A 16,728-nucleotide genomic window follows, 5' to 3' on the forward strand; every position below is an offset into this window, starting at 1 on the left:
TTGCCTAGACATTGAGATTGCGTTTGAAGAGAAGGACTAACGTGATGGATTCAATGAAGGTGGTACCTCACTTGTGTTTTGAATTATAAGTTTATCACCTGCACTCGCATCATACACAGTAAGATCTTCGTCTTGGTGTATTTCATATATGTTGTGTGTTTCGTTCCAATGTGCCAAACGAATGTTTCCTGCTTTCTGGACACCACGATTCGATATTAAGGTCATGGTGGGAGCACTAGCTTTTCTGCCGTGAGACCAACACGAAAATTCGTTTATGTGAATAGTGCCATCGATGAGAAACTTGTAATACGGATAATAAGGATGCAACATGCAACATGTAAAGTTTTTTACATTCAACGAACGTGGAAATTCTCTGCTGATTCGGTACGCCGTTGATTTCGATGGCATCCAGAGAATGCAGTTTAGCAAATTTAGTATCGACACTAACGAGGTTACTCTGAAGCTGTCCTAGTGTATGTTGTATGGGAAACAAATGTTCGACGTTGGTATCCGTTACGAAAGAAAAAGATGGTTTAACGTTCATCTGTTTGTAGTTTTCGTTCAGTTCTTGCAACTTGGCACCGAAAGCGGCCAGCGTCGATTCCTGAGTGGATTCCAGCGCTCCAATTTGATCTCTAATGTTGACTAAAATATTCTGAAGGTTCTCAACTAGATTCAATTTCGAGCTTTTCACGGTAAGGTCGTTCACGATGTCCCTCATCTCGGTAAACTGGTTATGAAGATCCGTGACACTCTTCGATATCGGCAACGTGGACACCAAGTCGCGAAACGAAGCAATTTCATCTGGAATCTGTTCCACGTTTGTTGCTTCAGTTTCTAATCGTTTCAGCATTCGAGATAAGTGGCTTTTCAAAGCATGCAATTCTTTAGAGGTGGGAAGATTGGCTATTGTATTTTCGAGAGCACTCAATGAAATTTTTATGTCTCTCGACTCAGAAAATGTCGTCACTGCCGTTTTCAATTTTTCTAAATCTTCGTTCGAAGGCTTACCCGTCTTTAACAATTTAAAATCACCCTGTATGTTGTCCAGTAGATGATGAAAATGGTTAAGATTTGTTTCAACCTTCAAATTTTCCAGGTAGTCGATTTTCTGCAGAACCGTGCTTAAAGTGTTTTGAATACCCGTTTCAGCTTGAGCCTACAAAGATGCCTGAAGCGTAGCAATAGTCGTGGTGAATTCTGTGGTGAATTAGGAAACATCATCGTGTAAACGTTCCACATGAATCTCAGAGAAATTCTTCTCAATTGTGGAAGTTCGTTCTTCGATTTCGAGTTTTAATTTTTCCAATTTTTTTTATTTGAAGCGAATCTACACTCAATTGTATGTTTTGAACGTTATCGTAGGAAGGCATGTCAACATAATTTTTTATTAGCGTTTTCAACTCGGAATCAATTTTCAGAATATGATCCAAGCATTGTGTTTGTAAACTAGCCACTTCAGATTTTAAACTGTTCTTTAACGTCTCCTGCAAAACAATCAGGTCACTTCTCAAGTTTTAACTCGAACATCCAGCATGAGAATCGCGTCTGCATGGTCCACTCGCTTGGTGTGTCTGAAAATGTCGTCAGGGATTATGGTTACTTATTAAAGAATCGATGATTCGTAATTCTATGAAGAGAGGAATGAGTTTGTCGTAATCTCCAAGGAGTTCCATGTATAAACGATCTCCTGTAGAAACATCATACGTGATGTCGGAAAGCATCTTATCGTGTTTGATGCGATAAATGTTCTTGCCAGAGGAGACTTTGATTTCACCTACGTTTTCAGGATTCACGGTGATCCAAAGTTTCCCACTGATCGGAATTTCGTAGAAATGTAAATTGTTGTTGAAGATGTAAAAAGTTTTTCCAACGTCTAAGTCTAATTTTGTCCAAATACTGTAGAGGTGAATGATCAAGAGACCGTTGAGTTTGGATATTATTTCATTATCTGTCGTCGTGTGGCGTACAGTTTCCATGTTGGTTTGCTTTCTGAAACCAAAAAAAATCCATCGGCATTTTCATGTTATTTATTACATTAAACAAATTCCATGGCGTGTTTTGATTTATTACCAGGAAGATCCAATTTACCATTATAGACAATTTGAATTTTGTTCTTGATTAACATAGCCAGTTTCTTATCGGATAACATTGTAGTATCACTTTCGGGTAAAAATACGCTGTATTTATCATTAACTAACAAGCGTATCCAAGAACCAAATTGAGTTGAAATAATTTCACCAGAAGTTGTCACACAAGGTTCTTTGTTTCTAAGTCGTGAAGCTTAATGTACTCCACTGATGCATTTAGCATGTTTTTCAACGCTTAAACATCATTCATTGTTGCTGCACTTACGTGTAATGTTATTTTATAAGGATGCATGAAGTTGAAACCGGGTAGGGAAAAAAAGTTTTAGGATGAACTTCATGACTTAATGACATCCAGCCTGGAGCTCGTTACCTCTTTCTAAGCACGCAAAACAGAAAAGAGAGAGGGCAAAGCGATTAGGCATACTTGTTACATTTATCACTTGTATTCCAGTGTCCCCACTCGCGTGTATGAACTTGACAATCAAGTACATTTTAATTTATTGTGCGTACCATTCAATGCTAGCTTGGTCACGCGTGTTGTGTAGAGTTCGTGCGAAGTATTCGCAATGCGATGATTGGTGGCTATCTTTGTTCTTTTTTGAAACAAGCATTCTTTGTAATCTTCCATGGTGAATCTACCTGTGCTACTTTATCCCACCCCTTTTGCTTTCTTGATCTCTTTCGTATCTGCAAACTTCACGCAGTACATTTTTGCCCAAAGTCCTGTAAATTCGCTCATGTAATTACCGACTACTTGGTCTTTAAACTTTTCTATGGTCATTTTATTTTCCGGCGAATGCAAGGGATGGATGGCCTGATGGTGAGTTGCTAAAATCAAAAAGATGATTAATCGAAGCCAGATCATGATGGAGGTTTTGTGTTTGGATTAGAAACACAAAGCTATCAGAATCAATGTAGCAAATTTGAATGTTATCGCCATAAAATGGTTGGAATTGTTCATAGTAGGATTCGTACATGTGTAATTTAGAGAGTTCAAGAACAGTGGCACCTATAGCAATCGGCTTATTAAGATTCACGTCCTTCTTGTTGCATTCAACAAATATTAAATTCTCATCGAAAATGGTGAATATTTTAAAGTATGGGGAAGCAGCAATTTTCCCAAATTTCTTCACATCCATAACTAATGTTGCATCGATTTACTTGCGCACGTTCTCCATTGTTTTGCCGTAAATGGCATTGTTAAACAACTTGTAGAGGTCTTTGTCTGCAGGGGTTGTAGATTGTGCTCGACGCTTGGTGTTCTCAGCAATATACGGCTCCAACCATTTGCTCTGTCTGAACTTCAAACCTCTATGTAATTTCTTGAGCTGCAACCATGATTCAGATAGAATTGAAGTAACCTGTAGTGGAGAATGTAATTTTGTTTGTTTTTCAAGCTTAATACGAGTTTTGGCTCCAATACTCCAGGTGATGTTTCTTTTACTGAAGCCTTCGCCAATCCTTGATGTTTATCATGCAGCATTTCGGAATAATCAATGTCTACTTCCACGAAACATCCCCATTCGTTATTTTCGGTCCAGTTGAGAAAATCCTTGGAGGAGAGTTCCTCTTCGTCCATCCTTTGATAGTCACTGATGGGAAGACACTGCGACATGGAGTGGCCATATAAATTTTTCACATCCCAGTAGACAAAGTAGGTGTCAGGTTTTGATACATCGTATCCAGGAGAATAAGGATTATTTGCAACAGCATGACGACGTGGACATTGGACAATGCCACCGCGTACTGCATTCTCAAGAAATACATATTGGTCTTTGTTCGTGATGAGTTCCAGAGCCACATTGGTGTATTTCAACATGGACTCCAATGTCAGTTTCGGTGTTGTAAAAAAATGTACTGGGTCCAACATGTAGATTGCAATACATCTGTTCCGAAACAATTCGAAAATGTCTATCAGAAGTGTGACATCAAGTTTGAGATACAGGTCGTGATAATCCCGAAAAGTCTGACAGTTGAAAGCCGACCACACTCTACGGGCATACTGATAATCATCTTCGGAACAAACGTCTTTGCTGAGATGAGAACAAAATGCAGTACGCGGTGACACTTCGGTCTCGTCGAATTTGTCTAAATCATTGACGTATTCATAGGGGCAGACGCCCTTACGTTTCAAAAGATTCAAATTGTCGTCCACAAGACATTGTTTCGTGGCCACAAGATCTTCGTCGGTACGTTGAGCTGAAAGGGTGGTTAGGCTGGAAGACAGGAAATTGTAAGTGTCTAAGATTCTCACCTCTACACTTTCTCCGTCTTCGAGAGAAATCCACACCCTTACAGCAATATACGTTTCGCCCGTTCTCGGAATGATCTTGATGCGATTAGTGATGTTGTAGAGCTCTTTGATGAACAGATGTGTATCGTACTTCTCTGTGTAATGGAGATACACAGCAATAAATCGTGATTCCTTGATTTTGAGATTACACACGTTACAAATAATGGACAAAATTTTAGAATTTTGATGGTTGTGATGTACTACCTTCTGGTTTTCGGCGGTGAAATCAAGGAAGCACACCTCGCATCTTGTTGCTATTTCGTATCTCTTGCGTTGTTCCGTTGTGAGTAGGGGTGGAAAAACGTAAGGGCATTTAAGTCTATGTGCAAGTTCTTTAGCAAATTCTGCTATTTTTTGACAAAGTTTTTTCCATCATCGGGCCCACAATTCGTAATAACCTTATTTAATTTTTCCCCGTAGATGGCAAAACTGCAAGGTTCGTGGTAAACAATTGGTATTGTGTTTGAGATAGTGGGATCAGGGTCACATGAGTCTAACGGAATTTGAAAACTTTCAAAATCAGCATAAAGAACAATGGGATGGGGAGAAGAACCTGATATTTTTGAAATGTCCGGGTTCCGACATGACATCTTCGGGTTCTGCATGCATGGAACCGAAACAATTGTGTTGAACCATTTTTCTCCAGCGAAAAATTCTCAAGCACAAATTTCAACTTTGTTGTAATCCTTGCTGATTTGTCTTCCCACTAGGCGTGAAAATTTGCGAATTAAACTGTAACTGTCGTCTATGAGAAGAAGTCTGATTACGCTATTTTGTATTTTTTCAGGTCTGAGAACGTAAATGTCGCCGGAATCATCAACCCCGAACAGGGAAATATCAATGTTTTGTGCCTTTTCTTCTTTGTACTGTTTTATAAATATGTCGATGTCGTTCAAACCCACTGGATATGAAATTCCCTTAATCACTTTTTTATATCTCATCTAATATCTGGTGTAGTTGGACAGACGTCGGTAATGATCATTGGCTGGGTGTAACGCTGCGATGACAGATCATAAGAAACTGTTCCTATCTTTACTTTATTTGTTTAGAACAGAATTTTTCTTTTCTTAATGTCTGTCATGGCAGCATTTTTTTGAACGCTACCTAAAGCTTTAAAATTACACACTCTAAGCTGCAACATGTGGTTTTGGGTACAAAGACTCCACCCGCTTCCGCGAAATTCAAATTCTTCTTGTTTTTTTGCTAGATGGTTAAATAGACGCGTTATAATTTCGTCAAGATCGTCGTGATTACCCTGATGTAAGTCTTCACATCCTACATAGAAACTTAAACTGCTTGTCTCGGACGAGACGACTTTCTCATATATAAGGGTTAACACAAGATGAATTTTGATTGCGACGTTATTAATGCAATCGCGTAATTTGTCAACGACAAGAGATTTCAAATTATCCAAGAACGTGCCGGAATCACATTTTACATCAGGTGAAGATTTATTCGTCACGGTACGGGCACTTTTATTCAAAGCAGAGCCTTCAAGAGCATCAATGCGAGATTTTTTTGCCGCGGGGACATCAACACTTTTATCTTTCAGTAGGCGACATCTCTTCTTATGCTTAGACATGTTTAGTTTAGAAACAACTTCCCACAGTTGCGGCATGGTACATTTTTGCAAAAACCAGAGGGTCCGGGTTGCGGCTCAATTCTGTATCTATGTTATTTATATATGTTCAAAGCTTGCATTTTTTTGGGGAGACGGGTAAAAGCACTGAAGCAGGAGAAAAAATCAAGAGCTGACATCGTGCACGCGAACAGTCTGCACTGTTGTAAAAGATAGTGCACAGTGTGTGGCATGACTTTCAAAATGTTATGGCTCCTCCGGGATATGCAATTAGCGCATCCTCATCTTCAAAAAACGCGGAAAAATGTCAAATTTATTTCTCGCTGTTGACCAAATCAATGTTTCCACAAGAATTTGAATATTTTCGGGTTATGGATACAACACTAAATCTGCCTCGAATTAAAATCCTTCACTATACGGCTGAAGAATTCATTCCGTGGGACGAAGAGGTAGAAAGTATTAACTATAAGAACTGCTGCCAGTGGTTAATCCCGTTTTTGCTGGATTTCAAATCGAACCCGATGTAGAAACTGTTTTTGAAGAAAATGCACAGCCCGTATCCTTTTATACAACGCATCGATTAAAATTAGACAGCATAAACCTTACAAATTCGGACCGGGTGAAATTGCAATTTCGCATCGTGTTTACGTTGCTTTTCGAGAAAGGTTAAGTACGCAATATTGGTTTTCACTTGTCCGTTATGGTACATTAACGTATAGCGAATTGAAAGAATTAAATACTTCCCTAGAGAAAGTATTTTTTTTGCTTTTTCAGAAAGTAGCTTAAAGGATATACGAACGAATACATGTGTTTTTCCATTTTTAGAGTAACCAAATTCCTGTATACAGAAAAATATCAAGAAAATAGTGAACGGGATATTTTTTTTAGTTTACACATATTCATGTTTTGGTAATATCTTTTTTTCACAGATGGAAAAATATGCGTCGACGCAAGATACCGTTTAAAGAGTATGAAATAGTCAACTTCTTCCGAACACCAATCATGGGCAAAATAACTAAGAGTCGAAGGGGAAAAAATAAGTTAAGTTATATAGATGTGTGGTAAGTTACACACGATTAGGATAAGTATGTACCTCCGATGGGTAATAGGATCATGTCAACATTTGTTGCAAATGGCTCCAGAAACAGTAATACAAGAGATAATAGTTTCAGGTATGAGACTGTCTACTTCATCATCGCTTACGTGCGACAGTGCAGTAGACGTAATGTTTTAGTATACCAAGCTCCTCGCTTGAAGCCCCATTTAAGCCGTAGAGAAAAAAAACAGCCATTCACCGTGATGTCTGCTGCTTTTCATTGCTCTTTCCTTCGGCGGCATCGAAGCAGCAGACATCATTCGATCTGTTGCGATGCCGTGCTACCGATAGACTAAACACCTGACAACGAACATTACTCACTCCTCTTCGCGTGACCTAGAAAAAATACAACAAACCGTGCCATTTGCTCGATTAAACCTTTCCACGATGTTGGCTTTTTTCCCGTTTGCGCAAAGCGAGCTGCCGCCGTGTGGAAAAAGCGAGCCAGAGAGCCTGGACGCTGAAACAATGTTCAGATACGTGAGCGCCTGACTACTTCCTGCCTGAGGCGAAAATCATCCTGATGCGATTTTGATTGCAGAGACCTAGAAAACTCGCTCTTTCTTTGCATTGTGCAGAAGATGCACCTGGCGACGAACGATACGTGCGGCATGGAAATAAACGCCAGGTGCACTTTTCTCTTCATGCCTGAGGTGAAAATATTTGACGCGACCCAGCTGCCGCCTGAGTGCTTCAAAATGTGTAATGCTAACAGTAGAAGATGAACCTCTGTATTACCGTAACAGTAAGGTACATAGGTCGAAACAATATTATCATAACATCGGCGCCTACACAATCAAATCCCCTAGAAACGGTCTACCTAAACCACAGCACAACACCCACCAAAACGACTATATAAATCAACTTTTCTGATACACAGAAATCATTCCCTTCTTTGACACCACAAACATAAGGAAAGCAAAAAAAACTCTCTCAACATTAGGTTTACAAACTCACGATATAGAAACATGATTTTAGAGCATAAGTACTTGAAAGTACATTTATGACACTCACTTTTTAAGACGTTTTTTGTCACTCTTTTAGTTCGTTATAGTACAAGATAATCAGTTACACCAGTTACAATAGAAATTTTGCACTATAGCACGAGATAATCAGTTACAATGAGAATTTTGCACTATAGCACGAAATATTGCTTTCACGTTTCAAATGATGAACAACAAGAACACACACTAGGAAAAAAAATCATGCAACTTTATTTGTAACATATTCACTATACATCTTCATCAAGAAAAATAATAAACATATCTCACACCAAAAAATCAAAATAACACTAGAGTCGTTGCATGCATTTACGGAGGTCCTCTGCAGGGGGTTTCACGGAAAAATAAAAAACACATAAAAAAACAACTCTACAGTGGTGTGTGGTTATCTAACCGCAGTCATTAGAACTTTTTGGTTTTGTACCACGCACCGTGGCATGATTGGGGCAAGAAACAAATATTTTTGTTTTGCTTGAGTTTACAACTCGCAAATACAGAAAATGAGAGGTTGTGAGGTTTACAAAAAAATCACTATATGGAAACCTAAAAAATGTTCCCGATATAAGAGGAAACATTAGGTTTACAAAGGTCACGAGGGAAGCAAAGTAACATTAGGTTTACAAAGTTCACGATATAGAAACATTGACATGTTTACAAAGTTACAACGCTGGAGCATGCGTACCTGAATGTACGTTTTTGACACTCACCTTTTAGAACCTTTTTGTTGCTCTTTTAGTTCGTCACTGCAATAAAACAACCGCGAAACGTAGGGAAATAGTTTGTTCGTGCATTAAAATGACAGGTTTTTGAAGGGTCTAAGTTGAAGTTGGCCTCAAAGGCATATGGCTCTACTGAAAAAAACTACAAGACAAATTCTCGATATATAAATAACACCCTGAAAAAAAAATCTTCGAGACAAATAAAACATTTTCGGTTTATAAATAACACACCGTGAAAAGAAAAAAGGAATGAAGTTCGAGCATTAAAACAAATGCTAAATTTGTCTGTCGAGTATATGAAAATTCAGGAATTGGAAGTTGATAAACCTTACACGATAACTTACAGAGAAATTGCTTCAACCCAGTATGGTCCCAAAGTATGTCTGTTGCTCGACGGTCAATACAGCCTATTTTTACCAGATCGATACGCTAACATGATATCTGACCAGAAGCTATTTATTTTAATCGAGAACAAAACTCGAATCGTGCACAAAGGGACAAAGGAACTTCCTTGTAACAAAACGAAGCACGTAATAGAATTTGTTTAGCAGCAGCAGTAAAAATTCATAGAACCGTGAAAAAATATACGAGACAAAAACAAAAAATCTCAGATCATATATATAAATAACATAGCGTGAAAAAATCTACAAGAGACAATTTTTTTCCCAGAATATAGCCCAAGAGTGTCGTGAGTAGTGTAATTTGTACTACAACCAGGACGAGAAAGTATGAGCCCCTCTCAGGCAGATTTGCCTACACTTAAAACTAGCTCAACATGCCCATATGAGCTTTTTGCTCAAGTGTGGAACCCTGTCTAATCCAAGATTTTTGTAAAAATGCCGTCGGGAATTTCCTGAGAAAGTATGACCCCCCTCAGATTGATTTGTCTACACTTACAAAAGGCACTTCTGTGAGATTGTTGTCCATAAACCTGTCAAAAAATTCCCCTCTTGATATTTTTTTGCCCACACCTAAAACTACGCCAAACGTATTAACACACACACACCCACACACCCACACCCACACACACACACACACACACATATTTACTTCTGGTTTAAGTTCAATTGGACACCAGGCTCAACTCATATATCTAGTACTAAGACAATGTAATATGCAAAATTCTTCTAGAATTGTTCTGTGACTCTCTCATTTCTTACATCATAAACATATGATTTTTCACCTATGAGAATAACACTATATATGGTGTCATCAGGGAGTGTATCGTGGAATTCACAGATAATTTTAATGTTTGTCCTGTCATTAACCACAACTTGTTTCCTTTTTGAAGTGTTGATGACAAACATGGGTCTCTGTGCTTTGAATTCATCTGGTGTGTAATACATGTCAGTATTGCCAGTAGTGACCCTTTTGTATGCTGTAAATGCTTCATATAATTTAAGGAAATCATCCTTGGACATGTCTAAATTATAATTTTCTCTAGGGAATACCTCATTTCTGCCATTTTTAAGATATATGTTCTTGATGTTGCAGTTATCAAATCTGCTTGAATTTTTTTCCTGATTATTGTGTCTTCCAGTTTGAAACAGTACCACCACAAAATCCGGCATGTCATATTGTATACTGGAGAATGAATTTGTAGCATCAAACTCATAATAAGTACCAGCGGCAGGCTTCTGTACACATTGATATGTATAAAATTGTAAAGGAACCTGTGGATTTTTTATTATATCTTCTTTGTATTTAAGAGCATAACTGGCTTCATATTCAACAACTGGAATTCTTAGCTCCATAGTCTGAATAATGCATTTGCCTTCATCAGGTAGGGTATTTGGCAAAGCTTCCCCTGTAGAGTTTAATGTGCTGTACCTCATCAAAGCATTATTATCATTGGCAGCTCTTCTAAATGTAATTCTTAAACCACCCTTCCACATAATATATTTGTAATCTGAGAAGATTCCTGGCAACAGGCGCATAGGGAACAGCACTGTGTGGCTCTTAGATATAATTTTATCACCAGCCTCAAATCCACCTATTTTGTAGTAACAAGCCTCGGTTTTGGATAATTTTAGTGTGGCCAAAGCTGTGGAGGTAATGCCGGGATAATCCACTCTGTTTATAACAACACCATGCTTTCTGATCTCAATTTCAGAGAACAGATGCGGCACAAAATTGTCTACCAATCATATATTTGAATTTGCCGGATAATCTGTTCCATCGAGCTTTACAACATCAAATTTGATGTATAGATCTGCTCTGTGGGGGTGTATAAAGCCATCCCCTACATCAATATCAACCTCAATTTCTGTGTTGGGTTGATTTAAATTTGCAAATGTCCTCCTGTTTGGGTGGAATGATTGTAGCTCATAACTCTCAATATTTTCCATTTTTTTCTATGTATTTTTATTTAAATATTAATCTTTATGATTGCAGTTGTTGTGGCTCCAGCAAAATCAACTAATTCTTCTTTTTCATTAGTGACCATCAATTCAATGTTATCTATTCTATTATGGCACACAGGAAAATATAATGTTGGGGATGGAGTGTAGATGATGGGCATCATCAATTCAGAATTAGGTTTAAATGTTGCAATGATGCCAGTTTGTTTGTGAGTGCCTATGCCATTTGATTTGGTGATCATACCCTCAGCCACATTACAGTGAATATTCAGAGTCTCTATGGCTAAGAATTTAGGTATATTAATAGCAGTGTGTTTGATGGCCGGTTCAAGTTTTGTGTTGTTCTCAAAGCCTAACAGCTCTCCTATAGTACCCAGATCCACTGTTTCTCTAGCAGATACAATCTCTACTCTGTGAGTGACAGAATTTTGAGTTAATACTATACCTCTGGGTAATTGAGCATTTTGAGTGGACAGATTATACTGCCCTGGAGTGATGACAATATTTTGATCACCAACTGCAATTTTGTTGTTGTGGTGTGTAATATTAGGGATCAAGTACATGCCGTAAAATGCTCTGAGAGCTATTGTTTTGGGATACACTATATCATCATGTAATTTGAGTTTCAATATTGAATTTTGGTTGGTGAGATGGAATACCTCCATGATGTTTCAGATACCACAAGGCCTTTTGAAAATTTTCAATTGATGGTTTATTTATTTGAGACATATATCTAAGAACAGATAAACACAAATGTCCACAATTAACATCTTTGAAGTTTTGAACACGGGCATTATTGTAATAAAGATTAGCTGATTTTAGATATTTTACTAAATTTTCAGGTGGATCACCTCCAAATAAATCAAACACAAATGCCTCATTTTTTAAATATTTAAGATAACAGATCCAGTGTGTGCCCTGATTTTTGTACTTATCCAAATTAACAATGCCACACTCTTTGTTGAGTGATTGTTCTGGTAAAGAATCAGACATCTACACACCTCTAAAATGTTTGATGCCCAGTGGCTTGATTAAAGCTTCAATATCTTGGTTTTGTAAGCGGCTCTTTTTTTTTAAAATTTATTCATGGCTCTCTTAACACCTTTGCCTTGTTTCTCCATGGCCAGGTTATGGCGCTTCAATTCATCTAATTATGCCCTATTTTTCTTGGCATCTATTACTGTTTTTGCTATGGCAGCTGATCCCCCAGCCAAGCTCCCAACAGCCCCAAGTGCTGCTAAGATGGCCGGGATAGTAAATATGATACCCCCTACATGTGATTTTTTTCTGGATTGTTGTAATTTTTTTAATTGGGGGGTACTAAGCAACAATTTCATACCATGGCCCTTGGCAATACAAGAGCTTTTTTTCTTGCGCTGCTTTTTGGTTAAAAGACTATCAATAGTTTTAAGAGATTTAAGACCTGCATAAGGTATTTGATACATAACACCCTTGGCCTTCATTCTAGGTTTATTATATACATATTCACAGCCCCCACCCCAGTTTTTGTTTGGGGTTCATAGCTATGGTGGTCCCCAATGCTGCTATTCTTTCACTTAAAGAAGCATCTTTGCTTACAAATCTACCAAATGCAGCCTCTTCTAATTTTTTGTCTGCAACATGTCTCTTGTCAAGATCAGAATGTGTGTTGTATGCTATGTCATGGTCTCTACAAACAGCATCTAGGCGATTAACACCGGGATCACCTCTGTTTAATCTATGGTCCAATTTTGTACCGGGACCACAATACTGATAGCGTGGAATGTGTAGTTCAAATGGCAACTTGTTTATAATGTCATTAACCAACCCCCGACCCTCAGAAGTATTCCAAAATTTAGGTCGTAGAGTATTAATAATTTTTATAAGATATCCAATCCCCTTAGTGTCATTCACTATAAAATTAGACAATTTTGTGCTTATCATGTCCATAATTCCAACCTTTTCATTGTAAAAATTGTGGTTGCCAGCATTTTCCTCCCCAGCTATCACCAATAACCTATCTACAAGTTTCCTGACATCATCAACCCACACAAATTCTTTAGGCAGGGTGTTGTATTGTTTGATTCCACTGCCTGTCTTAATTTGTGACCATATGGGCTTGATTAAGTTGTTATATTTTGCTCCACTGCTAGACTTGACTCTTTTTTGTGTGGGATCATTGTTCTGGTATAGGGCCTCCCCGATGGCGCAGTGGTAGCGTCATCGCCTTATAATCAAGGGGTCCCGGGTTCGATACCCGGTGGAGGCGCAAGTGGTTCGGATCCCACTTTAAACTGTAGGTCCAGTCCCAATTAGCCTTACTGTGCATAAAGTGGACTTAAAACACCAAATCAACAAGTTCTGGTATAGAGCATCTGATTTTATTAATATTTCTTTGTAGTGCTCATAGTCTTGATCTGTATAGCTGCCAGGCCTTTTCCTAGTCATCAGTTCCCACAATCCAGGTGTGCCGGGATATTTAACAAAACCACCTCTTTGTCCAAGATGAGATTCTGAATATACAATTATATCATCTCCCATAAATGTTACTCTGAAATTGCCAATTCTATGTATGATGCTACCATCATGCTCTGTGTCGGCATATAAGCCAAAGACCTCACTTTGTTGTCTTTAGGTGTGCTTAAATATTTTTGAGCAAGAAGACCCAATTCAATAGGATCCAGAGTAGCTTCAATTCTTCGAGGAGCAACAGGACTAGGTGCATGAATACTGGAAAGTGGGGTGATTGGATAATCTAATATGTTCCTTGCAGCTACAAGTACAAGCTCTGTGATCAAATTTTGATTTTGCTCTGTAACAGTTTTGATATTTTTACCTAATTCACAAATAGCATCAATAATAGGCTGTTCTGTTTGTTTGTGTTGTTCATAAATTCCTCGGTTCTCTGATTTCCATCCCTTAAATCTTTTTACAAGATAATCTCTTAATTTAAGATCATCAATGATTGGCCTTTTCATGGTTATTTATATATGTTTCAATGTCTAGAAAATTGTTAATTTTATTTCTATATTTACCACTTTTGGGTTTTCTTGTCATATCAATTGTGAGAAACCCATAACTGTCCTGGTTCCAGCACCTGCTGCAAAACTTGGAAAAATCATTGTAGCTCAAGTCCCCACCTACATATTCATCATGTATGTGTATGAGGTTGGTATGATCTTGATGAAACACACATATAAAATTGCTGTTGTCTCGGATCAGCTGCTTCGGAATTTTAGAAGAAGTCTGTGCCAGGTAGAAACAATCAATGTTTTTGTGTCGGCCCTGTGTAAAGAAATTTCTAATCTTGTTTTGATTATCCAGTATAATGTCATCAAACACAACAACAGAATTATCGAGACATTCATGAAGTGGCTTAACATCTGATTCAAAAGTGGCAATATCCAATCCATCATATAGCTTCATCAGCTGCTGATATTTTAATTGTTCCAAGCTCTTAGAGAAGACATACAAGTGCCTGTTTTTCCTGTCTAACCAGTTGTTTGCCAATAAAAAATTATCAATCATTAGTGTAGTTTTACCACAAGCCCAACAATAAGACATCTAATATTTTCAGGCAGCAACTTGCCATTTCTCTTAATCTGCTGTTCAGGTTCTGGCAGCCTTTTTATAACATCCCAGGTGCTCATATTATCACTTTGTCTGCATCGATCCAGCTGTGTTCTGGAAGTCCTAGCCATTTGACAAATAACTTGTTGCCTTTTCTGCGGATGATTTTTTCTATGAGATATGTGTCAGGCTGTTTAGTTTTGTTGAGTTATTCTTCATAGAATCTGCCTTTGAGAATTTCTCCTCGGTGATCTTTTATTATATATGTGTTAAGAGTCCCAGGTTTATCTTGAACCACTGTAAATAATTCATTGCTCCAGTTTCTTGTAAAGCCTCTTTTGAAAAAATGCTTATATTTGCTGATTCTTACTTGATCACCCACCTTGTATTTGGCCTTTCTTGTTGTTGGCTGGTATCTAGGATAATAAACAGTCCTGATCAATTTTTGCTCATCAGATGAAGTTACTTCAGAGGGTGTCATGTTGATTGTGGAATGGACTGAGTTGTTATATTTATGTAGAAGTTCTGGAAGAATATTAAGCCATTTATAATTACCTTGAAGTGTAAATTGTTTATACATAAGATTTTTTAGGGTTTTGTTGAATCTCTCTACAATTGAGACTTTGAGATCACTGTAACTCGAGTAATGTTTTATTGACTGGCTTTTAATAAATTGTTGGAACACAGAATTAAAAAATTCTTTGCCATTATCTGTTTGTAAATAGCGCGGTGATCTTCCACTCTGATTGATGATTGTCCTGATGGCTTCTGTAACACATTTTCCAGTCTTGGATTTGAGTGGCACAGCTAAGGCAAATTTTGAAAATGTGTCTATTACAGTGAGTAGATACTTGTTGGCCTTGTTGATTTTGTCTAAGTTTTTCAGCTGTCCACTTGCCATCTCAATCAAGTCCCCTTGCCATAAATCATCTATGCCTTTTGTGACTACTGGCAGTCTCTTATAATTATGTCTGGCTTGTCTGTGTAATTCATCAACAATAATTTGTCTAGACATAATATGAAAACAAGAATATTGCAACTATGGGGTGTTCAGCAGCTGATACTACAGGATTTTCTAAATATAATTTGTCTCCTAATTGTATATGAAATTCCAGAGAACCATCATCTTCAGCATAGGATGTTTCTAATGTATTGGGATCTGTAAAATCCTCTAACTCTACACTGGTGATTTTTGGTTTGTTGTCAGCAATTGTTATTGATAAGGTGGGGTAGTGGTGTTCCTGTGGTTGAAGCCAATATTTGATCTTGATTGGTCTCAGTGTGCCCCCAACAAAAAACTGGTAATAAAATTGAGCAGGGGACAACATATATATTTTGCCACCTGGTGTAAATGGTGAATCATATTCTTTTTTGTGGATGCTGTGCAATTCAAGAATTACTGTATGTTTTGGATTCTCGATTATGCCTGTTATTTCTTTTTCTGCTGTAAGCAATCTGCTTGTTACAGATTCAAGGTGCTCATTGATGGTCCTAACAACATCATCATGGCCTGGCTTGATCTTTATGTCCACAACAAGTTTCTTGTATTGTTGCACAATTTCTTGTAGCTGAGTGGCAAGAACAGACAGAGCATTTGCTTGATTGGATTCCATGGTCCCTAGCTGTTGCTTGATATTAGCTACAATTTGTTGCAAATTTTCAATAACTGCCAATTTTGAATTTTGAGCAGTAAGATCATGGACCTGTCTTCTGATACCCTCAAACAGGGCATGCAGTTCATTAATATGTTGATTAGTTGATAGAGTGGCCACTGTCTTAGTAAGTTGTTTGATCTCTGTCTGGATATTCTTGATATCTTCTGATTTCAATATGCGATTCACAGCTCTCTTAATATTTTTAAGTTCCTGTGATGTAGGCAGATTTGATACAGTATTTTGCAAAGATTCAAGTGCCAATTTCACATTATTTAATTCAGAAGCATCAGCCACATTTTGCATAGCATTTTGGAGCAGGGCTATATCTGCCTGAGTGGGTGTTGATTGTTTTAAAATTTCAAGCTTTGTTTGGATATCATCGATCA

Source organism: Lepisma saccharinum, chromosome 22 (assembly GCF_977018435.1).
Source record: "Lepisma saccharinum chromosome 22, izLepSacc3.1, whole genome shotgun sequence".
NCBI lineage: Eukaryota > Metazoa > Arthropoda > Insecta > Zygentoma > Lepismatidae > Lepisma > Lepisma saccharinum.